The following is a 15,788-nucleotide window of genomic DNA, read 5'->3' as shown; positions in this document are numbered from 1 at the left end:
TGGGCTTGGCCAGTGGGACGTTCCCTAACGGCGCTGGGGCCCACGCCCAGGCTGCCCCACAAGACCCTACAGAGGCTTCCTCCGGCCACAGCCCCCACACGGCCAGGCCCAGGCCTGCTCTTCACCACCCCAGTTTCTGAATGCAGCCAGGAGACCCTGAGCTGGCCCTCGCCCTCGCCCTGGCTTCTCCCACCGTCAGCCAGGTGAATGATTCCATGGCACCCACCTGAGAGTGTTGTGGCAAGGCCCAGGCCTCTGGTGTCCATGTGCCCGGTGGCCCATGCCTGGTGGAAGCTGGGAGGAGGCCGGGGAGGTTGGAGGGGAGTGGCCTGGACTGAAGGGGGCCCAGGGGTGCTGGTAAGAGGGTCTCTCCCAAGAACTTTCTATGGGGCCCCCTTCCCCTCCACCTGCCTGCACAGACCACTCCGGGTCACCCCTGGGCTGCACGCTGAGTGCAGGGGCCCTTGTGGTGGGGCCCCTGCTCCCAGGTCCCAGCTGGGTTTCTACTGTGCCTCACCTCCTCCTCACCTGCAGGTGTTCCCATCCTCCAACGCCTGGGGTCACCAGGGACTCCAGGCAGGAAGGGTTGTAGGAGTCACCAAGGCCCCGGCTGCCACACAGACCCCCACAGGGGCTGGGGAAGCTCCAGGCCTCAAACTGCGGGGGACCGGGTTCCTGTGGGGGGCCGACACCAAGGTCCCAGCCTCTCATTTTGCAGAAACTGAGGCACAGGAGAGACACATACTCCCACGGCCAGTCAGCATGGCCCCTGCACCCCCCTCGGACTGATGCTTAGCCAGGCCCCTGAGACCCCCCCGCCCAGCCTCAGCCCCTGGGGTCCCTGACCTCCAGACCCCGTGTGCACCTCCTGCCTCAGACCTGGAGGCCTGCCGGCCCCAAATAATCAGACAATTCAACACCAAAAGTGCCTTTTCCAGGCTGGCAGGACTCTGGGCAGGCCCCTGCAGCAGCCCCCTGCCCTGTCACAGCCACCCCTGCCTCCCAGGCACCGAGACCCCGCCCTCAGTCCCAGCCCTGGGTCATCACCATGCACCCCACATGTCGGGATGGCGATGCTGGCTGAGCCCCTGCAACCCCACGGGAACCACGCACCCCACGTGTTGGGATGGCGATGCTGGCTGAGCTCCTGCATCCCCACGGGAACCACGCACCCCACGTGTTGGGATGGCGATGCTAGCTGAGCCCCTGCATCCCCACAGGAACCATGCACCCCACGTGTTGGGATGGCGATGCTGGCTGAGCCCCTGCATCCCCACAGGAACCACGCACCCCACATGTTGGGATGGCGATGCTGGCTGAGCCCCTGCAACCCCACGGGAACCATGCACCCCACGTGTTGGGATGGCGATGCTGGCTGAGCCCCTGCATCCCCACGGGAACCCCTCAGGGGCCCTCTGGCCTCTCCTCCCACTCCTGGGAACTGAGGCCCTGACACCCTGGGCTTCAGGGTCAGGAGCACACCAGGCCCGGATGGGCTGAAGCGGTCAGATCCAATGAGGTCAACCCAAGAGGACCAGCCCAAGGCTCTGGATTTGGCACTGATACCTTCACCAAGGAGCCTTAGGGCTGCTGTGTCCAGCGTGTGCCCAAGACCCTCCTCCTGAAGGGAGGTGAAAAACCACAAATGTGAGCATCCCTGTGCATTCGTCCGTTCTCACACCGCTCTAAAGAACTGCCTAAGAAGACTGGGTGATTTATAAAGAAAACAGATTTCACTGACACAGTTCCACGTGGCCAGGGAGGCCTCAGGAAACTTACAATCACAGTGGAAGGGGAAGCAAACTCGTCCTTCTTCACGCGGCGGCTAACGAGAGAGAAGCATGAAGGAGGAACTTCCAAACACTCATAAAGCCGTCAGATCACATGTGAACTCACTCATTATCACCGAACAGCATGGGAGAGGCCACCCCAGGTTCTAGCCACCTCCGTCCCGCAACGGGAGGGATTACAGTTTGAAATGAGACGTGGATGGGGACACAGAGCCAAACTGTATCCCCTGCTTCGAGAAGGGGAGTGTCTCGCCCCCCTGAAGTATCCTCCAGGCCAGCGGCCATGCTGCACTTCTCACCTGTGGCCTCCCAGGTCAGGAGAAGATGCTAGAACCCTCTCCTTTGTTCTGTGGAGCTCAACTGTGAAAAAATAGTCAGGAAAGAAACCTTGGCCTGTCAGGCCCACACCTGTTTCCAGTTTAGAAAAATGATGTTTCAGATCAACACACAGAGTTTCCCGATAGGACGTCAAAGCCAGTCACCCTGATACTGTGAGTGGTCAGAGACCCCATTCCTTCCTGGGCCGGGCACAGCCAGGTGGCCCCATGCTGTCCACAGCATGGCTCCCTGACTCCTAGCTCAGAGCAAGCTCCTGCCTCTTGCTGGCCCCTCCTGTCCCGGTGCAGGAGGAGCTGGGACCCACTGGCCTCAAGAAGGCAGGGGGTTGGCAGAAGCAGAACCCTGGGATCTCAGCCCTCTCAGGAGGGTCCTCCCCTGCACCATCCATCCTGATCCAGAACCGTGGGGGCAGTGCTGGCCCAGGCTCTCTCCTTGGGAGCCTCTGGCTGCAGTTCCCTCCCAGGAAGAGTCCTCAAGGGAACAGGGACCCAGGGGGCCTGAGGGGATATTGAGGCCTAGCAGACTGTGGGGGTCCCAGGTGTCTCCCCAGCCCACCTCCCAGCACCCAACAGCTCCCCTGTGAGGCCACCCCAAAAGCTACCCTAGATCCAGCAGCCTTGGCTGGGGACAACAGGGCCTATTCACCCACCTCGGGACCCCTATGGCTGAGTGCCATCCCAACCACCATCCATCTCGGGGGGCAGGGGTGGACTGAGGCCTGGGGCCACTTTCGTTTCTCTTTCTGCCGCTGCACTTAGCAGCTATGATGGCCCGTCATCCACATTGATGAAGAGTGACCACAGCTGCGGCTCTGCTGTGAGCCCTCCCTGGACAGCACCAGTGCTGGGGCCCTTGTGAGCCCTTCCTGGGCAGCCCTCACTGTCTTTGTTTCTATGTTGTGTCTCCTTGTCGTGTTTCACTTGATGTAATCTTTTGAGATGTGTTGCCTTCACTGCACGTTGGCAGACAGCAGTATTCATGTTTCCAAACCCAGTCCGATCATCCTTGTTCTTTATGGAAAAGTTAAACACATTCATATTTCAGACAACTGAATTTGGTCTTTTCAATGCATTTTTTATGCTATGATTATGGAAGTCGTGGAGGGGTGGTTTCCATTCCATCCAAGGATGGCTGTCCGGTGCGGTTCCCTGAGCTGGGCCCGAGGGAGACCTTGGGTTGGTGCGATGACCGAGCACAGGTGTCCTCCCGCCCTCCACGCTGGCTGGTCCGGCAGCACTTTCTGCAGAGACGGTTTCTAGACAGTGGCACTACCCAAACAGTTTGCAGATCACACCCCTCTCCTTCCCACCGCTCCAAGTGGCGATGCCTCAGGCCCCGGAGGTTGTAACCACATCTCGAGTGAAGGTGCAATATCCCTCAGGGACCTGAGTTAAACTGTGACAGACAGCCCTACACACCCGCGAAACGCTGAATCTGGACTGGCAGCACCAGCACCAGCAGTCAGCGAGGACATGGGGTGACTGCTGCCCTCCTGCGAGCTGCAGGGCACGGCTGCTTTTTCACACTTTAGAGTCTCCCCAGCTGTTTCTCAAAGCCAAGCTCACACTTGCCCACCCCAGCCAGCTCCTGAGCATTCACCAACGTCAGTGAAACATAGAACTCATGAGCAAGTCCAGAAAGACACCCACAGATGTTCATGGTAGCTTCTGTCAGGCGAGTGGACTGGGAGCAGCCGGACATCCATCAGCAGGAAGGCAACTAGCAGACTGTGGCTGGTCCATCTGTGACAGTACCCAGCAACAGAAGGCAGGCAGCAGAGGCAGTGTGGGGGTGCCACATGGAAGAAGCTCAGAACCAGCAAAGCCAACCATGGTGATAGAATCAGAACAGCAATTCCCTGTAGGGATGGGCTGGATGGGTGCCAAGGAATGTTCTGGAGTCCTGGAGAGGCATCTGTCCTGGAGCATGGGACACGGGCGTGCATTTGCCTAAACTGAATTGTACCTGTAGAATCTACACATTTCCTGTATGAACAGTTGACCTTAGACAGAGTGGCTGCCACTGTTCCCCATCCGGCAACCTCCTCGCATCCCTCCTCACTCCCCACAGGCAGCCCAGCTTGAGGCGCAACCTCCCTGGCGGGACGTGCCCTGGGAGTGCCTCCCTTCTGGTTTTACTGGCGAAGCACCTCAGCTTTTTTGCAGCTGGAATACAGTGTGCATTTATCATACAGAGATGGCCCTGGGATCCCCCAGTGACTGCACCCCACATGACTCCCTCCCCTGGGGCGTGACTGTGCTGGGACCTCGCTCCTGGGACGGTGCTGCATTATACAACATGAGGGGCTCTGCAGTTGTGATTAAGTTCCCTTATCAGTTGACTTTGAGCTTGTCAGAGGAAAGCCTGCTTATGCTGGGTGGTCAGCTCTAATCGGATGAGCCCTTAAAAGACGTCAGATTCTCCTTCCAGCCATAAAGAAGCAAACGACCTTCTTAGGAACTGCCTATGGGGGGCACATGGCAAGAACCCAAGAGTGGCCAGCAACAAAAGGGGCCTCAGCCCTGCAACCGAAAGGAACTGAGTTCCACCACCACCCAGCGAGCTTGGAACAGGAGCCCAGGCCTCCGGTGAGGGGTCAACACACTGATTTCTGCTGTGAGAGAGACCCTAGCACAGGCCCCAGCTGAGCTATGACCCAGCTTCTGAGCACAGGGCCGGTGAGATGGCACATTGGTGCTGCTCCAAGGCACCGTGGTAGTGCTTCCATCAGTGGTTGTGTCAGAGAACGAATACACCTCATCTTAATCCCCAGTCCTGTGAGCTCTTGCCATGTTTCTATGTTGTGTTTCCTTGTCGTGCTTCACTTTTAATCTATTGAGATGTGTTGTCTTCAACGCACGTCTGCAGACAGCAGTATTCATGTTTCCAAACCCAATCCAACCATCCAATCGTCATATTTCTAGCAGACTTTTCCTCCCTCCAGCAACCCCTTTCTCCTGGAATGGAGCTGATCTTCACCCAGGGTGGGGCCCCCTCCTTTCTCCCATGCAGAGTGGGGGCAGCTCCTTCCTCACTGCTTTGCAGTCTCCTGGGGAGGCAAGGCTTTCCCTCCTGTCAGCCCCGGGACCGCCCACCCCACGAACAAACCCGAGTGGGAGCAGCAGAGGCTGTGTCCCTGCAGTGTGGCCCATCCTGGCCTTCCCGATCTTCATACTCTCCCCCAGAGAGGACAGGGCAGGAGCAAGAGCCTCCATCCCTCCACACCCACCCCACCCTGCCAGCAGCAGTGGCTTCCACCTCGCCCAAATGCAGCCAATGGACTTGCTGCTCAGAGGTTTTGCGAAGCCTCACTTCCTGCTGTTTGGTCCACGTCACCAAATGGCCTGTGTCATTCCTTCCAGCTTCAACCGTGTCCTTTGCAAACCCAGAGCTCCTTGGAGAATCACCCACAGCCCAGCGTCCTGTGGCGCGCACTTTCTTCTCTTCCCCTGCACCTTTTGTGGGGACCACTGGAAACACATTGCCAGGCAGACGCAGTCTCACACCCAGCAGGAAGCCATCTCCCTTGGAGTCTGTCCCCATTCCTGGCTCCTGTCTGGCTCCTCTCACTGTCAGACACCGCCCGCCCGCGGGACTCTTCGGGTCTGCTCACCCATCCCCCACTGTCTCCACTTCGTTTGGATTTGGAGAATAACAAGCTGACCACAGTTCAGCCTTGAAGTTACGTTCCCAGAGTTGACCTGCAGAGTTGAATAACTGCAGCTTCTCACAGCATCAGCTGCTGCCTTAGACTGAATGTGTGCATCTCCAGGATCCCTAAGTTGAAGCCGTAACCCCCAGTGTGGCCACATTTGGAGACGGGACCTCTAAGGGAGTAACTCAGGTTACGTGAGGTCATAAGAGAGAGTCCTGGTCTGATATGAAGCTGCTCAATTCACTGGCCTTGGAAAGGCTGCTCCTGTGAAAAGATCACTTCCTTGAAGAGGTCGCTCTGTGAACAGGTCACTCCTGGAAGATATCACTGTGTGAAGAGGTCACTCCACCAGGAGGTCACTCTCTTGAAGAGGTCGTTCCCTTGAAGATGTTGCTCCTTTGAGTCCCCCTGCATCCAGTTTCCCAGACTTGGCTGGATACCTGCTCCCTCTTCCCCGAAGCTCCTCGGGTGCCCAGGAGGCTGTGAGACTCCAGTGCGTGTCCGGGTGACTATCGAGGGCTGAGATCATGCACAGCCCTCCCCATAAAGCTGAGCAAATCCGTGGGCACACAACCTGGCACAAGGGAAGCAGCTAATGTGTGAGTCTGCCATGGTCGGACAGGCAAGTGCCTGTCATCAGGTTGCCTTCTCCCTCCTGTGTGGGAAACCCCTTTTCCCAAGGACGTCTGTGCAGGGTTGGACCCGGCCCCTGCCCTACCCACCAGCTGCCCGGGTCGCCAGAGTGTGTGGGAGGTGAAGCGTTGCCCTCAGCGGCCCCTCACAGTGGCTGCAGCCAGTCCCCTAGCAGACCCTCCTCCCGAGCCTTCTCAGAAGGGGGAACTGCAGCTGCACCCCCACCTGGGAATCTCCCCGGAGCCTGGCTCCATGGAGGGGCCGAGACCCTCACCTGGGAATCCCTTTCAGGTCTCAGCCCACCACGCAGCCCCATGGGCACGGGCTCCCCACCAGACGCAGGTGAGGCGGACAGCAGCCCTGAAGCCAGGCTGTGTGAGCAGATCAGACGGGGGGTCTGCAGTTGGCTGAATGATGGCTCCAAAGGCGTCACTTTCGATCTCAGAATGTGGGAACGTGGCTCTTACTTGGAAAGGGACTCCCAGGCCGGAGTTTGAGAGGGGAGGTGAGCCTGGACTGCCAAGTCAGCCAGTGTCATCACGGGTCCTAATGAGAGGAAGGGGGTCAGAGTCAGAGGGGAGGGCGGAGGAGGGGCCGGGAGCCAAGGAGGGCGAGGGCTTCCAGAAGCTGGAAAAGGCAGGAAAGCGGATTCTTCCCTGGAGCTCCAGGAGGAGCTCGTCCTACCGGCCCCTTGGACTACCAGCCTCCAAACTGTGAGGAGCACATCTGTGCCCCTTTATGCACCAATATGTGGGGATTTGTTAGGGAGGTCACAGGCATGAAGCAGGCACGGGGCCCTCTCCGAAACGGAGCCCACCCTTCCCCTCACCTCCCTCACAGTGGGGTGGGCTTGGCCGCCTCACGAGTCCTTTCCCAGAGAAGCTGGTGAAATCCTCACGTCGCCTTCTGCTGACCTGGCCTTTTTGGTGGGGTCAACAAATGATGAATCAATGTGCTTTTAAAACTAAAGTTTCAGCTGTTTTGCTCCTCAAACCCTGAGCATGGATTATACCACAGTGGCTTCTAAACGTTTTGGATTCTTCAGAACACACTGGGCCAAGGAGCACGCCGGGTGGCTTTCTCCTCAGCTGGAGAAGCCATGGGTGTGGACCTTGCAACCTGTCTGCTCCAGGGCGGTCACCACTTCGGCCTCAGCTCATGGCATCTAAGACTCCCGGCAGTGCGTGCCTGACCACTGGTTCCCAAGACATGGCCGTCCAGTTTGAGGCTCCCTGGAGGGAAGTCATAGAAGGAACAAGGTGGGCAGGACCGAGCTGTCCCGACCACAGCCACCAGCGGGCACAGGGCTGCCGCCACCAGCGACCCCACAGCTCTCTCCCCTGCGCCCTGCTGGGGCCGCCTCACCCTGGCCCTCAGAGCACTCTTCTTCTCAAGGCTCTGCCCACACAGCCCACGGCCTTGCCCAAGCCCGTGTCTCCTTAGAAACCCTTGTTATGTTTCACCACCACGTTTGCTTTCATTCATGAAACTCCTTGAATGCTGGAGTAGAGCAAACCGTCCAGTGATCAGCCCAGCTCCACCCCCCAGGCCAATCGCTGCAGCCTTTGCCATGCTTGTCTCAGTGACTTTACAGATAGAACGTTTCAGAGTGCGTTACGGACTTAACAACACCCACAGGTAAATACTCAGTATTCACCTCTAAAACATGAGTGCTTTCAGCCGGGTGCGATGGCTCACCCCTATAATCCCAGGAGGCTGAGGCAGGCAGATCACCTGAGGTCGGGAGTTTGAGATCAGCCTGACCAACATGGAGACACCCTGTCTGTACTAAAAATACAAAATTAGCTGAGCATGGTGGTGGGCGCCTGTTGTCCCAGCTACTCAGGAGGCTGAGGCAGGAGAATCGCTGGAACCTGGAAGGCGGAGGTTGCAGTGAGCTGAGATCGTGCCATTGCACTCCAGCCTGGGCAACAAGAGTGAAACTCCATCTCAAAAAAAAAAAAAAAAAGTTATTTCTATACATGCATAATACCATTACCGCACTTAGCCAAATTAGAACTCGCTCCCGAGCATCATCTAACACCAGGGCACACTTGCATTGTCACAGTTTCCCGAAGTTGTCTTTACAGCTGCCTCTCTTGCTCTAAACTCCGCCTGAAATCTAAAACACCTTTCCCGCTCTTCTTGTCCTGTATGGCGCTGAGGGGGATGGTAGTCTGGCATTCTGGAAGTACTTGCAGGGATGTTTTTACCTTTGTGCGGTTATGATTTGAATGAGACATGTAGTGACATTTTCAGCTTCTCTTCAATATTGACATTTTTTCTTTTTAATTTAGTTTAATGGTTCAAATATAAACAACACTGACCTGGTTGAAAGTCAGAGATCAAAGTGTCCCTGGAAAGGCCAGGCTTCCCAGCTTGTCCCTGTGCCCCGCTCGGCTCTGTTCCCAGCGGGAGCCTGTTCAGTTTCTGGTTAATTCTTTCAGTGTTTCTTTTTGTGACACCTTTTTTCTACAAAAGATAGAGCACCATAGTCACAGGTGTGCACTCCACGTTTTCACGTAGTAACATATGTTGGAGATTACTGTAGTTCACTCTCTTCCCTGTAGAAGTGGGGTTTCCAAAGTTTCAAGAGCACATCACAGTAAAATATGGCGGTGGTTTCCAATCTTTGAGGCCACAAAGAAAACCCACATGCTGGCATCACCCACATGCTGGCATCACCCACATGCAAGCGTCACTCACATGCTGGTGTCACTCACATGCCACCCAGCATCACCCACATGCCATCCAGCATCATTTCCCACTTTGCTCGCTTGTGCACCCTCAGGACAGGTCAAGGGAAAGCATCTGAGACTTTATCGGGCCTGGCCCATCTCCCTCCACAGGGTCATGCTATTCTGCATGACAGCCAGCAATGTCCGACTGGGCCTTCCCTCACTATTCCTGCCACGGAAGAAGCCGTCAGTGCAGCGGCCATCACCCAGGGGCTGGGACCTGCAGCTTCAGAGCCCCGGCCTGCGCTTCTCTCTCCACGGTGAAGCTGGGCCCATGCCTGCGTGGGGAGGCTGTGCTCGGCTACTGTTTCTGAGAAAGGCCTGTTCATGGCTCTTGCCCGCTGTCCCGTTGTCTTGTTTTTAGTTCTTTATTTCTGGAAACTATATATAATGTAGATTCACCCTTTGTGACGATGTACAAGTGCTTGTTTACAATTTACCACTGGTCTTTTGATTTTGCTTTTTTTGAGGGGGAGGGGGTTGGCCGAGGTATTTTGTATTTTAATGTAGCTTAATTTCTTGGTCATTTCTTCTGTTGGTACAGAATCCTGAACAATATTTTTAAAGGATTTCCCCATGCCCAGGTTACGGAGCAATTCATGTGCTGTCTTCTGGTGTTCATGTGATTGCATGTTTCCTGTGCAACTCGATGACCCACTGGGGTGTGTCCTATGCTGTGCAGCCCAGTGTGACACAGGGAGCCAAGGTCATTGTTCAAGGAGGTGTCCAGGGCACCCAGCACCATTTACTGACAGGTCCGTCTTCCCAGCTCAGAGCCACCTTTATCCACATACACTCCACATACGTGTGTGTGCCTCTTCTGGGATCTTCTGGTCTGTTCCATATTCATCGATTTCTCACCAGAACCACACTTTTAATTATGAGCAATTGATTCTACTTTTAATATCTGCCAGACCCAGCCCCACAGTCCCCGCCCTGCTCATTTTTATCAGGATGTTCCTGACTCTTCTTATTTTTTTTCTCATGGAACTTTAGAATGCACTTGTCTAGGCCCTGGTGGAGAGGGAGAACATTTGGTATTTTTATTTATAAATTAACTTAAAGTGACCTGACAACTTCACGATACTGAGTCTTCCTGTCCAGGAACAGGCCCTGCTTTTTCATTTGTTTCAGTCTACTTCAGTGTCTTCCCTTGGGTTAAAGCTTTCTTCTAATAGATTTTCTCATTTCTGGTTATGTTGTCCGCTTTGTACTACTCTTTGTTCATTGTGTCTATGAGGACGACTGATTTCTCTATGTTAATTCATGTCCTGCCACTTTAGTGAATTCTCTTATTGTTTTAGTATTATAGTTTCTCGGTCAATTGCCTTGATTTTACCACAACTACAATCTGCAATAGAGATGGTTTCACCTCCTTTTTCCAGTTCCTGTGCCAGTGCCTGTGCATGTGTGTGTGCGTGTATGTGCATGTGTGTGTGCGTGTGTGTGTGTGTGTGACTGCATGTGAGGCTGTCTGCCTCCAGTAGCATATCCAGCAGTGGGGGTAACAATAATGTGCATGTGTGTGCATGTGTGTGTGTGTGCACGTGTGTGTGTGACTGTGTGTGAGGCTGCCTCCAGTAGCATATCCAGCAGTGGGGGTAACAATAGTGTGCATGTGTGTGCATGTGTGTGTGCACGTGTGTGTGTGTGTGTGTGTGACTGTGTGTGAGGCTGCCTCCAGTAGCATATCCAGCAGTGGGGGTAACAATAGTGTGCAGCTTGCTCTTGTTCCTGACTTTGGCAGAAATGCTAAAAGTGCATCCCATTAGACACAGTTTTCCTATTTGTTTTTCATAGATGGAGATACTTATGTAATTTTCTTGTTAGCTCCCTTTGAAATCCTGGAAGCCTGGTGATTTGGGGTCAGGGTGGAGGGGAACAGTTCTGATTTTTCTATGTGAATATGTCTGCTTAGATTTTCTACATTTACTATTTAATTTCGGTCAGTCATATAAAACTATCTTTTCATTCGGGTTTTTCAGTGTTTGAGTCCAGTGTTACAGTAATCTTCTAAGGTTTTTTTCCCTTCTTATAGGAAATCATTTGGTAATCAGGCAACCAAGAACATTATTCTGACAATCATCAAAATGCTAATATGTCTGTGAACTGGATGATGGCATCGTATCAATGCTAAATTCCTGATTTTGATCATTGTACTGTGGTTATGTAAGAGAGTGTTCTTGTTCTTAGGATACACATATTGAAGTACTTAGGGACACAAATAATGCTGACTCTGCTCAGTGATGGGAAGAGCTTTTGTTTAGTAGTTTCAATAAGCAACTCCGCCCATGTGCAATGGCCACAATGTTTTTAACAAAGGTTCCATTCGGAATAAATTTACTAATACCACTTAAGTAAGAAAACAGGGTGTGTAAAGTAAATATTCTGACACATAACTAACATATCTTGGTGTGTATTTCTACAGCAGTTCAATATCTATTGTTCTCTGAATATCCAGAGTAACCCAGAATGTTGTAAAATGCAGGAGGAAACCACGGATCCAGCCTCACACAAGCTGCAGACTGAGTTTCTCTTGGGAAAAAAAGTGATAAATGTTACGAAATTACTGACTCCCCCCCAACAACATTTGAAAACATCAAGTTTTACTAGTAGTGTATGGCTCTGTTTATTTCTTCACACACTCATAGCTATGAACATTGTATACAGTCCTTGTGTGGTCACATACTTTCATTTCTTTTTCTTTTTTGAGACAGTTTCACACTTGTTACCCAGGCTGGAGTGCAATGGCGCGATCTCGGCTCACCGCAACCTCCATCTCCTGGGTTCAGGCAATTCTCCTGCCTCAACCTCCTGAGTAGCTGGGATTACAGGCACGCACCACCATGCCCAGCTAATGTTTTGTATTTTTAGTAGAGACGGGGTTTCACCATATTCACCAGGATGGTCTCAATCTCTTGACCTCATGATCCACCCACCTCGGCCTCCCAAAGTGCTGGGATTACAGGCTTGAGCCACCGCGCCCGACACTTTCATTTCTTTCAATGGCTGTGCTGTATGGTAACTACCATTAACTTTTTAAGAAATAGCCATACTGTTTCCAAAGTGAGTGATTCTACCATTTAACATCCCATCAGCATTCCAGTTGCTTCACACCCTCAGCAACACTTGGTCTGATTAGTCTTTTAAACTTTAGCCACTCTCATAGATGTGTAGTGGTATCTCACTGTGGTTTCATTTGCATTTCCCTAATTACTAGTGCTGTTGTGAATTTGTCTTGTACTTATTTACCGTTCATATTTTGTTGTTGTTGTTAAATGTCTCTTCAACCACTTGCCCATTTTAAAAAATTTATAGTTTTCTTACTATTGGGTTTTGAGAGTTTTTAATTATGTTCTGGAAAAAAACAACTTTAATCAGATGCATGATTTCAACAGTTGTTTTTTTTTTTTTTTGTCAACCTTGTTTTCATTCTCATAACAATGTATTTCAAAGAACAGAAGTTTTAAATTTTGACGAAATCCATCTCATCATTTTACTTAATGAATCATGCTTTTCATCTCATATGTAAGAACTCTGCCAACCCCAATATTTTCCTCTGTAAGTTTCATAGTTTTAGGTTTTAAATGATCTGTTTTGAGTTAATAATTGCATATAGTACAAGATATGGATTGAAGTTCATCTTTTTTCAAGTGGGTGTCTAATGGTTCCAGCACAATTTGTTGACAAGGCTATCTTTTCTTCACCAGTTTATGTTAGCTCCTCAGTTTAAAAAAATTAGTTGTGAATACACATATAGATTTATTTCTGGATGCTATGCTGTTCCATTGATCTATTTGTCTATCTTATGCCAATATCACACTGTCCTGATTACTGTGGCTTTGCAAGTCTTGAAATTACATAATGTTACTTTTCCAATGTTGTTGTCCTTTTTCAAAGTTGTTTTGGCTATTCAAGTTTCTTTGAATTCCCATATTAATTTAAAATCAGCTTGTCAATTTTTTTAAAATAGCCTGCTGGAATTTTGATTGAATCGGCAGACCAATTTGGGGATAACTGACAACTTAACAATGCGATGAACACAGTTGACTTAGTTCATTCTGTGTTGTTATAAAGGAATATCTGAGGCTGGGTAATCTATAAAGAAAAGAAGTTTATTTAGGTCATGGTTCTGCAGGCTGTATAAGAAGCATGAAGATGGCATCTGCTCAGCTTCACTTGTGCTGCTTTAAAACATGGTGGAGAAGTTGAGAAAGGAAGCAAAAGCATGCAAAAGGGAACCAAACCTGACGTGCGTCCTGACTTTATAGCTACCCAGTCTCTCAGGAACTGCTGCATTCATCCAGAACCAGTCCAGTCACCATACAGACAAACATCCAAATCTCAGCAGTGGTATAATTCTCCATTTATTTGGATCTTATTTATCTCAGCAATGTTTTGTAAGTTCAGTGTACAGATTTTGCTCATATTTGTATAGATTTATACCCTAAGTATATCATATTTTATGCCAGTATTGTAAATGGTAATTTTAAATTTCAATTTACAAGTATTTGTTAACAACAGATAGAAATACAATTGAGTTTTGGATAGTGAGGTTACATCCTGCTACACTGCTAAACTTAGTATTTGCAGCAGCTTTAAAAAGATTCCATTGGATTTTCTATGTAGATGAACATATTGTCTATTAAAAAAGACAGTTTTACTTTTGTTATTTCAACTTAGATGCCTCATTTCTTTTTCCACCTTGTTGCACTGGCTGGAACCCCTATTCCAATATTAAATAGAAGTAGTGAAAGTGACCATCCCTGTCCTGATCTCAGAGTTTCCCACTAAGTATAATGTCAGCTAAAGGTTTTTCAGAGATGCACTTTAACAATTTGAGGTACTTCCCTTCTATTTTCTGTTTGTTCAGAGTTGCTTTTTTTTTTTAATTTTAATAAAGAACACATATTGGATTGTATCAAATGCTTTTTGTGCATCTTTTGAAATAATCACAGTTTTTTTTTCTTTTCCAGTTTGTTAATGTGGTGAGTTAAAGTAGCTGATTTTCAAATCTTAAACCAATCTTGTAATGTTTCATGTATTTACAAATTTTTTAATGTTTTGTTTTAAGATAATTGTAGATTTCTATGCAGTTGCAAGAAACAATAAAGATTCTGTATACCCTTTACCCAGTTTCCCCCAATGGTAGCATCTTGCAAAACTATACTACACTGACACAAACAGGATATTGACATCAACAGGACCATGATAAAGAAGAATTCCATCACCATGAGGATTTTCTGTGTCGCCATTTATAGCTATACCCACTACTCTCCCATCTCAATCCCCTCCACTACTGGCAACCACTAATCTATAGTCCATCTCTATAATTTCATCATTTCAAACTGTTATATGAATGTAATCATACTATCTGATCTTTTTGGATGGATCTTTTCACTCAGCACAATTCTGGGAAAATTTATCCAGGTTATTTCAAGTATCAGTAGTTCATCTTTTTATTGCTGAGTAGTATTTCATGGTATGAGTGTACCACAGTTTGTTTAACCATTCATCTGTTGAAGGACAGCTAGGCTATTTCCAGTTTTTACCTATTGTGGATAAAGCTACTATAAGCATTTGTGTATAGGTTTTTGTGTGAACATAAATCTTCATTTCTCTGGGATAAAAGCCCAGTAGTGCAAATGTTGGATCATATGGTAGTTGTATGATGAGTTTTTTAAAAACTTCCAAATTGTTTTCTAGAGTGACTGTACCATTCCCATCAGCATTGTGTTAATCCAATTTCTCCACATTCTTGTCAGAATTTGGCCTTGATTATAGCCTTTATTTTCACTATTCTGATAGATGAGTAATGATATGGTTTTAATTTGCATTTCCCTGATGGATAATAATGTTGATGCATTCTCATGTGACTATTTGCAATTGATACATCTCCTGTGGTGAAACGTTTCTTCATGCATTTTGCTCAGTTATTTTAATTGTTCGATTCTTTCTGTTGACTTTTGAGAGTTCTCTATATATTCTAATACCTCTGCCTCCCAGGTTCAAGCAATTCTCCTGCTTCAGCCTTCTGAGTAGCTGCTTTATTCTTCTCTTAACTATCTACTGAGCTTTTTATTTTGGTTACCATAGTTTTCAATTCTAAAATTTTCATTTGGTTCTTCTTTACATCTTCTATTTATTTGATAAGACTTTCTATTCCATTGCTTTGCTGAGGCTTTCTATTTTTTTTATGTGTTTCAAGAATGTTTGAAATTATTTGAGAGGCAGTCTTATCATGGCTATTTTAAACACTTTGTAATATAATTGTAATATCTGTCATCTCAGCACTGGCACTTTTTGCTGTTTTTTTCATTCAGTTTAAAATCTTCCGAGTTCCTGGTATGGTTAGTAATTTTTTTATTGAAACCTGGACATTTTTGCATTATGAGACTCTGGATCTCATTTAAAAACTCGTTTTAGCTGGCTTTCTTTGACACTGACCTAGCAAAGGGAGGGAGGGAGGCACTACCTTGTTACTGCCAGGTGGAAATAGAAATCAAAGCTCCCACTAAGGCCTCTAATGACACCCAAGAGGAAGCAGGGGGCACCTTGTTAATTCTGGATGGTGGCAGGATTTCTGGCTCACCATGTCATCTCCACTGATTCCACTCTAGGGAAAGCTTCTTT

Source organism: Sapajus apella, unplaced genomic scaffold, assembly GCF_009761245.1.
Source record: "Sapajus apella isolate SASKATOON/1434 unplaced genomic scaffold, GSC_monkey_1.0 scaffold8, whole genome shotgun sequence".
Classification (NCBI taxonomy): domain Eukaryota; kingdom Metazoa; phylum Chordata; class Mammalia; order Primates; family Cebidae; genus Sapajus; species Sapajus apella.
This window is presented reverse-complemented; position numbering follows the sequence as displayed.